The sequence below is a fragment of the Chlorocebus sabaeus genome, chromosome 20, assembly GCF_047675955.1.
Source record: "Chlorocebus sabaeus isolate Y175 chromosome 20, mChlSab1.0.hap1, whole genome shotgun sequence".
Classification (NCBI taxonomy): Eukaryota; Metazoa; Chordata; class Mammalia; order Primates; family Cercopithecidae; genus Chlorocebus; species Chlorocebus sabaeus.
Window position 1 is genome coordinate 23,400,568 of NC_132923.1, and position 15,089 is coordinate 23,415,656.

The following is a 15,089-nucleotide window of genomic DNA, read 5'->3' on the forward strand; positions in this document are numbered from 1 at the left end:
AAGCATTGGGACGCAGCAATGTTGGGAGGATGGGATTCTGTGACACGGAGGGATGGCTCGCAGGTAACGTGGCTATGTCTCTTCCTTACATCCGTAAAGAGGCAAAATAAAAAGTAACATAGCAGCACTAAATAGCCTATCTTCCTGACCAGGGCCCTCCTCCATTCTGCTGGCACAAGTGCATTCCCAGCTCCTGAACCCACGGGCTCTCTTTCCTCCTTGTGGGTTGAGCAATGTCTGTATTTACTAAACAGGCCCAGTGAAGCAGTACATTCCTTCCAGACCCAGCACAGCCTCAGGCACAAAAGAGGTCCTTGATAAATGTTTGTTGAGGTCTTTTCCCAGCAGATGAAAGTAAATAATTTGGGAAGAATTTGGAAGAAAATGACCTGGCCTCCCCTTTGGTAGCTTTTTCCTTTAGCTGGTGAAAGCTCCTTAAAAGGCCTGGTTGGGCTGTTCCAGAAGACACTCACAAATGTAAACAGAGACAAATGCCCACAGCCCATGCACACCTGTTTCCCCATGTTAATACTTAACAGTTAGTAGCTGTTAAGTATTTGATTACTCCTTTCCTACAGAAAAGCATTCCAAACCCAAAGGGAATATGGCTCATTTATTTGCTGAGTGGGACTGGAGGCCCACAGTCGCAGAAGATCCTGGCCCCACAGCAGCTAGAGAGTAAGCTCAGAGTGCTGTCAGTTCTCTCCTGGTGCCTCTTGCCATGATGGTGTAGTGGAAAAATGGTCAACAAAGCTGTTTCCTACTGTGTCCTAAATGCCCATCATGAGAAGTCCCAGGTAAGTCCAGAAAAATATTTATATTGTGTTGTTATGGCTGAATTGTGTCTCCAAATTCATATATTGAAGTCCTAAACCCCAATATGTCAGAACATGACTCAACAGGCCTACCTTGGAAATATTGTTGGTTCAGTTTCAGCCACTGCAATAAAACAAATATCACCATGAAGCCAGTCACATACTTTTTTTTTTTTTTGGTTTTGCAGTGCATGTAAAGGTTATGTTTATATTATGCTGTAGTTTACTATGTGTGCAACAGCATTATGTCTAGAAAAAAATGAACATACCTTAATTAAAAGATACTTTATTACTAAAAACTGCTAATGATCATCTGAGCTGTCAGGGAGTTGTAATCTTTTTGCTGGTGGAAGATCTTGCCACGATATTGATGACTGCTGACTGATCGCAGTCATAGTTGCTGAAAGCTGGGCTGTAACAATTTCTTAAAATAAGACAGTGAAGTTTGTCTCATTGATTGACTCTTCCTTTCACGAAAGTTTTCTCTGTAGCATGAGATGCTGTTTGATACCATTTTATTTTATTTTTTGGAGACAATGTCTCACTCTGTCGCCCAGGCTAGAGTGCAATGGTGCGATCTTGGCTCACCGCAACCTCCACTTCCAGGTTCAGGTGATTCTCCTGCCTCAGCCTCCGGAGTAGCTGGCACTACAGGCACATACCAGCACACCCGGCTAATTTTTGTATTTTTAGTAGAGACAGGGTTTTGCTATGTTGGCCAGGCTGGTCTCGAACTCCTGACCTTGTGATCCGCCCACCTTGGCCTCCCAAAGTGCTGGGATTACAGGCGTGAGCCACCACACCGGGCTTTGATACCAGTTTAACCAGAACGTCTTTCAAAATTGGTCTCAATTGAAAGAAATTGAGGAAGACACCAAAAATAATGGAAAAAATATTCCATGTTCATGGATTGGAAGAATCAATATTGTTAAAATGTCCATACTACCCCCAAAAATCTACAGATTCAATGCAATTCCTACCAAAATACCAATGGCATTCTTTACAGAAATAGAAAAAAAAAAATCCTAAATATATTGAACTACAAAAGACCCAGAATAGCCAAAGCTATCCTAAGCAAAAAGAATAAAACTAAAGGAATCATACTACCTGACTTCAAATTATACTACAGAGCTATAGTAACCAAAACAGCAAGGTACTGGCATAAAAACAGACACATAGACCAATGGAACAGAATAGAGAACCCAGAAACAAATCCACACACCTACAGTGAACTCGTTTTTGACAAGATGCCAAGAACATATACTGGGGAAAAGACAGGCTCTTCCATAAATGATGCTGCAAAAAGTAGATATCCATATGCAGACGAATGAAACTAGACCCTTATCTCTCACCATATCCACCAATCAAATCAAATCAAAATGGATTAAAGGTTTAAATTTAAGACCTCAAACTATGAAACTACTATAGGAAAACATTGGGGAAAATCTCCAGGACGTTGGTCTGAGCAAAAATTCCTTGAGCAATATCCCACAAACTCAGGCAACCAAAGCAAAAATGGACAAGTAGGATCACATCAAGTTAAAAAGCTTCTGCAGAGCAAATACAGTCAACGAAGTGAAGAGACAACCCACAGAATAGGAGAAAATATTTGCAAACTACCCATCCCACAAGGGATTAATAACCAGAATACCTAAGGAGCTCAAATAACTCTATAGGGAAAAAAACTTACAATCCAATAAAAAGTGAGCCAAAGATCTGAATAGACATTTCTCAAAAGAAGACATACAAATGGCAAACAGGCATATGAAAAGGTGCTCAACATCACTGAGTATCAGAGAAATGCAAATCAAAACTACAATGAGATATCCTCTCACCCCAGTTAAAATGGTTTATATCCAAAAGAAGGCAATAACAAATGCTGACAAGGACATGGAGAAAAGGGAACCCTATATGCTGTTGATGGGAATGTAAGTACAACCACCATGGAGAACAGTTTGGAGGTTCCTGAAAAAACTAAAAATTTAGCTATCATATGATCCAGCAATCCTATTGAAAGTAAACCCCAAAGAAAGGAAATCAGTACGTTGAAGAGATATCTGCACTCCTATGTTTGTTGCAGCACTGTTTATGATAGCTGAGATTTAGAAGCAACCTAAGTGTCCATCAACAGATGAATGAATAAAGAAAATGTGGGGCTGGGCACAGTGGCTCATGCCTGTAATCCCAGCACTTTGGGAGGCCGAGGCAGGCGGATCATGAGGTCAGGAGTTCAAGACCAGCCTGGCCAAGATAGTGAAACCCTGTCCGTACTGAAATTACAAAAAAATTAACCAGGCATGGTGACGGATGCCTGTAATCCCAGCTACTTGGAAGGCTGAGGCAGAGAATTGCTTGAACCCAGGAGGGAGAGGTTTCAGTGAACCAAGATCATGCCACTGCACTCTAGCGTGGGTGACAGAGAAAGACTATCTCAAAAAAATAAAAAATAAATAATAAATGTGGTACATATACATATAGAGTACTCTTCAGCCATAAAAGAAAAGAGTGAGATCCAGTCGTTTGCAATAATATGGATAGAACTGGAGATTATTATGTTAAGTGAAATCAGCCAGGCACAGAAAGACAAACATTATATCTTCTCACTTATCTGTGGGGTCTAAAAATCAAAACGATTGAACTCATGGACACAGAGAGTAGGATGGTTACTAGCTGGGAAGGGTGTTAGGAAACTCGAGGGGAGGTGCAGATGGTTGATAAGTATTTGATACAAAAAACAGAATGAATAAGACTTACTATTTTATAGCACCATAGGATGAGAATAGTCAATAATAACTTAATTGTACATTTTTAAAATTTTTATTTATTTATTTATTTTGAGACAGAGTTTCACTCTTGTTACCCAGGCTGGAGTGTAATGGCGTGATCTTGGCTCACTGCAACTTCTGCCTCCTGGGTTCAAGTGATTCTCCTGCCTCAGCCTCCCAAGTAGCTGGGATTACAGGCATGCGCCACCATGCCCAGCTAATTTTGTATTTTTAGTAGAGATAGGGTTTCTCCATGTTGGTCAGGCTGGTCTAGAACTCCTGACCTCAGGTGATCCACCTGCCTCAGCCTCCCAAAGTGTTGGGATTATAGGCATGAGCCACTGTGCCCGGCTGAACTGTACATTTTTAAATAACGTAAAGAGTGTTATTGGATTGTTTTTATAATTCAAAGGATAAATTCTTGAGGGCATGTGTTAGGAATAAGGCTTAAAATCCTAAGGAAATCGAATACTCAAACAAAGGATTCTTAGCAAAGCAATTTTACTTCTGTGCAGAGGGGTGCCTCCTTGGCCAGTTGCCATGAAAGCACACCTGAACAAAGGGTCACGAGAGCCTTTATTCCTGATGCAAGTCCTGCCCCTGTGCCCTTTCCTCATTGGCCGGGGTCGGGTCGTCCAATCTAAACTAATCCCGGTTGGCTAAACATTTGATTTTTTTTAGATAGGAAGGGCACGTAAAAGAAAGTAGAGAGGAAGGGAAAGGATGTCTGTAATGAGCTAGAAAGTTAGTCCTCTTTCCAAATAAGGAAAGGAATGTGAGCTGGTACTGATAACGATTGGTACTGTGGCATGCCTGTGTACCTAACAAAGGCAAAAAGGAAAAAAGGAGAAAAAAGGAGAAAAAAAAGGGGGGGTGTAACTATGAATTAAAGAATAAAAGATCGATCAGATTATTTGAAGAGAAACCTCATCATATCCCACAGATGGAAAAAAAAAATTGGACACAGTCCTCTCAAACCCTGTCAGTGCTTTAGGTTTATGTAATATTCTAAAACCTTTGTGGTCATTTTAACAATGGTCACAGCATCTTCACCAGGAGTGAACTTCATCTAAAAAAAAATGAAAAAACACTTTCTTGGCTCACCCATGATAAGCAACTCCTCATCCATTCAAGTTTTATCATAAAATTGCAGCAATTCAAAATGTCAACCTGGAGGAAAAAAATGAGGCAAAATTAGTATAAGTAGAGAGTTTATTTGGGTCAAGTTTGAGGATTGCAACACGGGAGCATAGAATCAAGTTGCCGTGAACATATGCTCTAATTAGCAGCAGGTATAAGTGGGTTTTTAAAGGAAAAAAGAAGAGCAAGTTCCAAAGGTGTTTACCAAGAATTTACATTAAAATAACATAAGCTATTCATTGGCTATACATTGTCCTTTGTATCACAAATTCCAGGAACAAGAAGATCATGGGTGAGGCAGCTGCTCAGAAACAAATGTCTTTCAACAATTACCCCCAGGCATGGGTAGGTGTAAGTCTTTCTGGTCTGAGCTGTTTTTCTTTTCTCAAGTTACATCTTCAGGTTCCACTTCTAATTCTAGTTTTCTTGCTGTTTCTACCATATCTGCAATTACTTCTTCCACTGAAGTCTTAAGCTCCTCAATGTCAGCCATGAGGGTTGGAATCAACTTCTTCCAAACTCCTGCTAATGTTGATATTTTGACCTCCTCCCATGAATCACAAATGTCCTTAGTGACATCTAGAATGGTGAATCCTTTTCAGAAGATTTTCAATTTTACTTTGCCCAGGTCCATCAGAGGAATCACTATCTGGGGCAGCTATAGCCTTACAAAATGTATTTCTTAAATTACAAGACTTGAAATTCAAAATTACTCCTTGATCAATGGGCTGCAGAATGGATGTTGTGTTAGCAGACATAAAAACATTAATCTCCTTGTACATCTCTATCAGAGATCTTGAATGTCAAAGTACACTGTCAATAAATGGTAATATTTGGAAAGAAATCTTTTTTTTCTGAGCAGTAGGTCGTAACAGTGGGCTTAATATACAACTGGCCCTTGAACAACACAGATTTGAACTATGCAGGTTCACTTATCCATGGATTTTTTTCAGTAAAAGTTACACTGAGCGTGCCTGCCTCTTCTGCCTCACTTTCCACCTCTGCCACCTCTTCCACCTTTGCCACCTCTGAGACAGCAAGATCAACCTTTCCTCTTCCTCCTCCTCAGCCTACTTAAAATGAAGACAACAAGGATGAAGACCTTTATGATGATCCACTTCCATCTTTATGAATAATAAACACATTTTCTCTTTCTTATTATGTTCTTACTAACATTTTATTTTCTCTAGCTTGCTCTGTTGTAAGAATGCAGTATATAACACATATAACATACAAAATATGTATTATTGACTGTTTATATTATTGGTAAGACTTCTGGTCAACAGTAAACTATTAGTACTTAAGTTTGGGGGAGTCAAAAGTTATCCACAAATTTTGACTGTGGTGGGGGTCAGTGTCCCTAACCTCTGGATTGTTCATGGGTCAACTGTATTCAGTAAACCATGCTATAAATAAATATGCTGTCATCCAGGCTTTGTTGTCCAATTTCTAGAGCATAGGCCGAGTAGAATAGCATAATTCTCAAAGGCCCTAGGACTTCTGGAATGGTAAATAAGCATTGGCTTTAACTTAAAGTCACTAGCTGCTTAGTCATTAAGGGCTTAACAATAGAATCAGCCTGTCCTTTGAAACTTTGAAGCCAGGCATTGACTTCTCCTTTCCAGCTATGAAAGTTCTAGATGGCATCTTCTAATACAAGACTGTTTCATCTATATTGAAAATCTGTTGTTTAACCCAGGCTCCTTCATCAATAATCTTAGCCAGATCTTCTGGATAAGTTGCTGCAACTTCTACATCAGCACTTGCTGCTTCACCTTGAACTTTCATGTTTTAGAGATGGCTTCCTTCCTGAAATCTCATGAAACAACCTCTGCTAGCTTCAGACTTTTCTTCTGCATCTTCCTCAGCTCTCTTAGCCTTCACAGAATGGAAGAGAGTTAGGACTTTGCTGTACATTAGGCTTTGGCTTAAGGGAATGTTGTAGCTGGTTTGATCCTCTATGCAGGCCCCTCAAACTTTCTCCATATCAGCAATAAGGCTGTTTGGCTTTTTTTTTTTTTTTTTTTTTTGAGATGGAGTCTCACTCTGTTGCCCAGGCTGGAGTGCAGTGGCGCGATCTTGGCTCACTGCAACCTCCTCTACCCGGGTTCAAGTGATTCTCCTGCCTCAGACTCCTAAGTAGCTGGGATTACAGGCATGTGCCACCACGCCCAGCTAATTTCGTATTTTTAGTAGAGATGGAGTTTCTCCATGTTGGTCAGGCTGGTCTCGAACTCCTGACCTGCCATTGTGCCCAGCTAATTTTTTTGTATTTTTAGTAGAGACAGAGTTTCACCATGTTGGCCAGGCTGGTCTTGAACTCCTAACCTCGTGATCCACCCACCTCAGCCTCCCAAAATGCTGGGATTACAGGTGTGAGCCACCACACCCGGCGGCTGTTTTGCTTTCTTATAATTTGTGTGTTCACTGGAGTAGCACTTTTAATTTCCTTCAAGAACTTTTCCTTTGTACTCACAACTTGGTTAACTGTTTGGCACAAGAGGCCTAGCTTTTGGCCTATCTCAGCTTTTGACATGCCTTCCTCAGTAAGCTTAATCATTTCTAGCTTTTGGTGGAAAGAGACATGCAACTCTTCCTTTCACTTGAACACTTAGAGATCATATTAGGATTACTAATTGGCCTAGTTTCAATAATATTGTGTCTCAGGGAACAGGGAGGCCCAAGGAGAGGGAGAGACTGGGGAACAGCCAATCAGTGGAGCAATCAGAACACACAAATTCATCAATTAAGTTTGCCATTTTATATAGGTACAGTCCATGGCACCCCAAAACAATTATAATAGTAATATCAAGTATCACTTATCACAGATTATAACAGAAATAATAATGAACAAGTCTGAAATATTATGAGAATTACCAAAATGTGACACAAAGCCATGAAGTGAGCACATGTATTTGGAAAAATGATGCCAATAGACTTGCTCAATGCTGGTTGCCACAAACCCTCAATTTATGAAAAAAGCAGTTTCTGTGAAGCATAATAAAGCCAAGTAAAATAATACAAATAAAATATGTCTGTATGTGGAGATAGGGTCTTCTAAGAGGTAATGAAGTTAAAATGAGGTCATTTGGGTGGAACCTAATTCCATATGACTGGTGTCCTTACAGGAAGAGGAGACTAGGACACGGACACACATCAAGAAAGATCATGGGAAGACACAGAGAGAAGGCGGCTGTCTGTAAGCCAAAGAGAGAGGCCTCACAAGAAACCAACCCTGCTGACACCGTCATCTCAGGCTTCTGGCCTCATGAATTGTGAAAAAAAAAATAATTTCTGTTGTTTAAACCACACAGTCTGTGGAATTTTATTATGGCAGTCCTAAAAACTAATACATGTGCTTTACAATTTACAAAGCTTTTTCTCATAAACTCACTTAAATGTCAAAACAATCTAGTTGCATAGAGTATTATCCCCATTTTACTGAGGAAACAGACTCAGAAACGAATAGCCTAACATCCCAGTGTTCATGCGTGGCAGATCTTGGCTTGGCTTGGAGACTTTCTGACTCCAGATCCCAGGTTCTTTCAAATGGACTCTGTTTCCTATTTGCAAAGTGCTTAGCACCATCATTTTCATGTTTTTCTGTCCATCAGCCATTTACAGGCAGGCTACAATCTGTTCCCTTAGTCTGGAGAGTGGCTGAGTGATGTGCTTAGGCTTACACAATGAGTTGGTGGCAGGAATGGCATTAAAGTGGCTCCTGAAATTCTGGGTCATTTTAAAGTGATGATTTCTTATTTTTCCTGTTCACTCAGCCAAATTCAAAGAGCCAAGAATTTTTGAGTAGCTTTGTTCCTGGTGCAGAACAGCCCCACCTCTAATGTCTACTTCAGGTGAGCCTGCCGCAGGTGATCCAGGAATTCAAACGCTGAGAGCACCTGAAGAATCTAAGTTGTTTACTGGCCACACTGCAGGGTTTGGCTCTTAAGGAGCTGTTTTTGACCCTTAAGGAGCTGCTTTTAACTGTCACCACCTACTGGGAGGAGAATTGACCAGGGAACTGAGTTCATCTGTGGTTTGCTTTCAACTTAACATAGTCATATCTTTTCCTGAGAATACTGATTGAAAAGTTGATATCAAAATAAGCAAAGGAGCTACACTAGCACATTTCAGTGAATGAGGCTTTTTCCTCTTTGGGGGAAAGTGAAAGTGCATGATAGGTTAGTGAGCAAGATTTTAAAACGATTTTCTTATTTAGTGCACAAACATCAGGAATAGATACCAAAATACATGAGAGAGGAAATTGTACCCACCATCCTCCCACCCCATTTTTTCCCTTTTTTGGTGTGTTTTTCTTTATCCAGATGTACACATAGTTTTTACCACTGCACTCATGGCAGAGATGAGATTTTATATTTTCACTGAACATCATAATATAACCATATTTCCAAGTAACCACATAATCTTCATGAATTTTTATATATATATCTCCTCATAATTATATATATATCCTCATGATTATATATTTTATTTATTTATTTATTTATTTATTTAGAGACATGTGTGCGTTTATTAGCTGAGCCACTACTTGAGGGGGTGAAGCAGGAGGAGTGGGTGGCCCTGAAGCCGGGCCGGCTGTGTTTCACGGGCTTGTAGGTGATGGAGAACTCGCCTAGGTAGTGGCTGATCATCTCCGGCTTGATCTCCACCTGGTTGAAGGTCCGTTGTAGACGCCCACCATGCTGCCCACCATCTCGGGCAGGATGATCATGACCCGCAGGTGAGTCTTCACCACTTCCGGCTTCTCCATGGGCGGTCCCGCCTTCTTGGCCTTGCGCAGGCGTTTTAGCAGCGAATGCTGCTTCCGCCGCAGGCCAGGTTTCAGCCGCAGCCGCTGGGCGCACTGCACAGCTGTGTTAGCTGCTCGAGGTCCACGTCGCAGTACGTGAACTTGTGGAAGGTCCGCTTCTTCTGCTGTACCTCTGCCATCTTGCTGGATCCTCAGAAAAATGAGGTATATTTTTTAATGGCCACCTAATATTACTTGAAATGATGGAATCATCGTTTGTGCGACCAATCCCTTTCCCTTAGTCATTTAGGTTGTTTACAATTTTTCGCTTCAGGTGATACATCCTCTTCGCAGACTGCAGAAAAACAGCAGATTTGTGATTTAACTGGGAGTTTTCTGGGATCAAACAGTGGCTTCGTTTACAGGTAAGTTGCCGAGCGGCCATGGTAACTGATGGAGCAGTCACTATGGTGGTCAGTAGGACTGAGTGGGAAGGGTGCCCTGGGAGCCTGGAAGCCTGGGAGCCAGCAGGGCCGCAGTCGTCCATTTCCCACCCAGTCTTTCCTATCTCTCAGGGACCCCTGGCAGTTGCTCAGCTGGTGCTGAATTGAGAAGCAGCGTGTGAACATGAAGGGTATATGGCAGATGATCCCAATTTGGCTTCTGCAAGAAGTAGAACAGTGAGCTACCTGGGGAGGCCCTGTGCCTCCGACTCTTGCTACTCCTTGGAGCTTCGTGTCTCCGAGAATAAACACCCAGTATACTCTGGGGACCTAACCGCTAATCCCAGGAGCCGAGCTAAAAAGAAATAGTGTGTTTTGCTTGTTTCATCAAGCTGAAGTCTGGGTCACCTGATCCAGGCTTATTTTCTGCTCCTCTGCAACTTCTGCCTGAGGGGACAGGCAGTCCCAGCCTATACACAGCCTGGGCACAGCCCCCCGGGTCCTACTGGGACCAGAAATTCCTTCTGGCTTTAGGACTCCTCATCCTGGTGCTTCTTGCCTGAGCCCTTTGGGAAAGGCACCCTGTAGATGAGAATTGCTGACAGTTTGAGGGAGTGAAAACGTGCAGGAAGGCAGAGGATGTTCCCGTTGCGTTTAAGGTCAGCTGTGTTTGGAGAGAATTCAGAATGCAAGCGTCCTAATACAGTCACTGGAGGCCACGTTAATTTATTGCCTCCTGGTTACAGCCTCAGTCCCACCCCTTTGACTGAGTTGAATTTTGGAGTCTGGTGGCCAGGCAGAATCCTATGGAACCTTCTCCAGCATCCTCTTCATGGTCAATCTCAAGGTCACTCAGGGCTTATCTTGACTAGTAATAATAAAAGAAGCCAGCACTTATAGAGTCTTTCTTGCTTAGTACTCTACGAAATGCTTTACATATGATATCTCAAATAATCCTCACAAGAACCCTATAAAGGATTATTGCTGCCTCCATTCTATAAATGAGAAAACTAAGGTTCAGAAAGGTCAAGTAACCCCAAGTCACAGAGCTGGTAAGTGGCACGAATAAAAACTCAGATTTGGGCAGGCTTACGTGTACACGCTCCCTGTGAGGGATCCTGCCACCTGCCAGCCTAGCCACAACCAAAGGAAAATAATAGCTCAACCCTTCATCAATGCAAGGCACTTTGCTAAGGTGTTTGCTTGCATTATTCTAACTCTTGAATAAGGAAACTGAATCAGAGAGATTCATTCATTTCCCCAAAGTCACACAGCTAGTATGAGAGAGACTATTTTCCTCTAAAATCTAATTTCTCCTTCTTGTACAGTAATAGACCCTCATTTTTAGCTGAGCATGTGGCCTTCTGGAGTTATGACTACATTCTCCAGACTGTTGAAGCTAGGTGTCCTTGTGACTAAATCGTGGGCAATAGGATATAAGCAAAAGCGGAATGTGCAGCTTCCTGGAACTCTCAGCCTTCTCTCCGCTGCTGAAATGCAGACATGACAGCTTGAGCTAGAGGGTGCCAGCCAGTGCCATGATGTGATCAAGGCCATCAACAGCAGAGCCGCAGGGGAGTAGGAGCCTTGGTCCCTGAGGACACGCTGGAGCTAACTTGGGAATCTTGAGTTGGCCACCTCCAAAATTTTACATGAAAGAGAAAAGTAAACATCTAACTTGCTTAAGCTGCTTATTGTTTTGGGGTTTGTCATTTATAGCCAAACCTAATCCTCATTAAAATAGTGGTGGAACTGGAATTTGAACCAGTTTACTCCCAAGACCAAACTTAACCTCTTTGACCTGCTATTTCTACTGTAAAACTCTATGCCCACACCAGTTCGTCTTTAAAAAAAAAAAAAAAAAAAAAAAAAAAAAATTCTTACACTGCTGGAGGCTATATCCAATATCAATACGCCACTGGGGTTGGTTTCTGATGAGGGCTGTCTTCCCTCATGGTGGTTGGCTGCCTTCTGGCTGCGTCTTCATATGGCCTCTTGGCTATGCTTGTGTGGAGAGAAGGTTCCCTGGTGTCTTGTCCTCTTCTCATGAGGACAACAGTCCTTCGGGATAAGGCCTTGCCCTTATGACCTCACTTAACCCTATTACTTTCTTATAGACCTTATGTTTACTGGTTTATTATAAAGGATACAGATGAAGAGACACAGAGCGTGATTTGGGAGTAGGAGCATGGAGCTTCTGTGTCCTCTCCGGGTGCACCACCCTCCATGTGTTCAGCTATCTGGAAGCTCCTGGTTCATCTTACTACCAGTGTCTTCCATTCCCTTCCTTTGAGGAGTCAGTCAATATGTCCCAAGTGCTAGGCTCTGTGCGAGGGAATAAACCAAAAATATAAATATGAATGAGGCTTGGTTAGTGCCCTTGAGGAGCTGGCAGTCCATCTTGGAAGACAGATGGCTAAGCTAGTAAATGAAAGACAATGCAGTGAATCGTGTAATAGAGACATGGGCCCAATGTTGTGGGAGCCCAGAGGAGTGGCTCACTGCCCAGGGGTCCGGGAAGGTTTTGCTGAGAGTGCAGCATACAATGTGGACATGCCAAGCGGCTGCTAGAGTAGGAAGTATATTTGCTTCTCAGTCACCAACACATTTAAACCACGGTCCTCCGAAGAGTCTCGCCTGTCTGGAACATAGCCTACTCTCCTTACCCTAGAATTTTAGACTCTAATTCTTCAGCACCGGAGACCCCTAGAGTCATCCCCTTAGGAATCCAGACTTCTTGCTAGACCCAAGGCCATGAAGAAAAGTGTGTGGGATCCCTTGTTGCCTCACAACAAGGAAGAAAATGGAAGCAGGAAGCCGGAAGACCACTATCAGCAGGGCTAGACAAATAAAGATTCCTCAGCATAGCTGCGAAAGCCAGAATGAGTTGTAATTACTCTGTGCTTGGAAATGGTGTTTCCAGTGTGATCTTTCTACCTGCTCTTCTAACAGTAGAGCTGCTGTCACTTTATAAAGCCCAGACCTGGCTTTCCCTGATTAGAGCCAATTAGAATGACCCCAAGAGGGCAGCCAGGGCCGCTTCGCTGCTGATGAGGGCAGCTGATGTGTTGGTGTCAGTCAGTTTATTTGCCTGGTGATGGGGAGATGGGAAAGCCTATCCCACCAAGAGGTCCCTTTCTTTCTCCTCCCAGTGCCTCCAGTAAGTCTATCAACTATTCTGAGCACCAGCTTTCAATAAAGGGATGAGATCTACTGGGGGAAGAGACTATCTCCTGGGTAATGAGGCCAAGCAACACTTTTCCTTACTCAGCATATATTCATTAAGCAACTATTATGTGCCAGATGTGGTGCCAGGGGTCACACATAATAATACGATACAGGCAGCGGCAAATTTACCATGAAGTTAATAAAACTTAAGCTTTAGGACCGCCCGTTAGGACAAGTTCTGAAGGGGACCCTAGTAATGTGTTTGTGGCGATCACATGTTTTGTGAAACTTGCCGAAGTCAGCTATTTGAACCACACTCAGTTAAGACTGCTATCCCTTTCCACTCAGACTTCCCCTCTGTCACACTCCCCCTCATGTTGCCCAGAACTGAAGTGGCCGTGGACATTTTTGCGATCTGGCTAGGGAGAAGTTAAGTTGGGGATACAGTTGTTTCATGGGACATATCTAGGTGGTTTGCAGTCACTTTTGTGTAGAGTTGGTTTTTGCTAGCCGTCTCAGTGCAGAAATGGCTCCCAGAAACACGCTCACTGCCCATGGTGCCAACTTACCTGGCATTATGACACTCAAATGCAGGGCCAAAGACCATATGAGATTTGCGAGTGTCCTATGCAACCTGGCCCTGGAAGCATGTGGGTAATAGAGGAGAAACAGGATTTGAACTGTATAGAGCCAAAAGCTAGTCTGTAGGAAATTCTTCCAATCATCAGATGTGTAAGATTGTAAGTGCAGAATCCAGTTCTCACTGATACATAGTCATATACCTTAGGTATATATAGAGAGAGAGTACTGCGGTGATACAATTACGTGCTGTCCTTTTTTTCCCCTTTTTAAAATGCCGAATATAATTTATCAGAATTCCTGTGTTTATAGGATACAAACTGTAGTGGTCCTGCAAACAACAAATATGTCTGGCTGTGGCCACCCATGTGTTTATGCATCGCGTCAATCATAAATATAATTATCATTGTGCCAGAGGACTTAATTCTCATTCCATTCTCTATATAGAAAATATTACAGAATCGTTGCATATGAGAGGCAATAAAAGAGTAGTATTCAGCCAACAAATGTGGAGAAAGACTTATTGCAGTGTGCTAGGCAGTTAACAAAAACATTATTTTTCTGTATTTTGTGATACTTGAAGTATTTTTCCACTTTAAAGGCTTTACAATTTATTATTTCTTTCCCCAATCTACATAAAGGTCCACTTTTCTGCCTAATTTTGTTTTTGTAATTTTGTATTTTTCTTGAAAGAGAACCCTCAAATTGTCTAAGCTTCAGGCTCCGCAAAACCTGAGTTCACCCCTGGAACATACAATTCTTTATTCCTTGTCATGGTCTATGGGCGAACCCTGTTGCCTCCCTCCTTTACCACGTATGTAACCAGTGCCTGCTGCATGCCAGGTTCTGAGCTCGGGATGGGAACACAATCATGGATAAAACAGAGCTGGCCCCTTCCCATGTGGAGAGAAAGAGACAGACATCAAATAAACGAAGTCATACAGGATGCTGTGGGAGAGAAAAGGGGTGGGGACCTCTTGCAGGAAATAACGTTTCAGCAGGGACTCAAAGAATATGTAAGAGTTACCTAGATGAAGAGTAAAAGGATGAATGTGCAAGCGGAAAAACAGCATGGGAGTAGGCCCTGAGGTGGGAAGGGCTTGGTGCATTACAGGTACTCAGTAAATATCTATTGAATTAATTTTTAAAAATTATTATTTGAGCAGGGCCAGGGTGCTTTGAGAGCATATAAGAACAGCACAGAACCCTTGTCTAGCCCAACCAGCAACAGAGGAATGAGGAATGAGGAATGAGAAAGAGTTAGATTAGAATCGACTTCCTGACTTTCAGGAGGAGAAATACCATGTGCAAAGGCCCTGGAGTCAAAGAGAGATCAGCGAGCAGTTCTGTATGGCTGGACCATAGTGGGATGGATTTGAGGAGGGGCATTTGTTGAGGGGAGATTGAGAATTGGCAAGAAATGAGGCTG

The 15,089-nt window shown here is 42.4% G+C and overlaps 1 long non-coding RNA gene and 1 pseudogene across 1 annotated transcript; one reads left to right on the forward strand and one right to left on the reverse strand.

Moving 5' to 3' along the window:
* The first annotated feature begins 604 nt into the window (after positions 1 to 604).
* LOC140709356 (uncharacterized) lies at positions 605 to 11,699 on the forward strand. The gene is made up of 3 exons (XR_012089867.1): positions 605 to 797; positions 4,996 to 5,065; positions 9,805 to 11,699. It is a non-coding gene; the product is annotated as an uncharacterized lncRNA (long non-coding RNA).
* LOC119624154 (small ribosomal subunit protein uS19-like) lies at positions 9,229 to 9,670 on the reverse strand (annotated as a pseudogene).
* Positions 11,700 to 15,089: the final 3,390 nt, after the last annotated feature.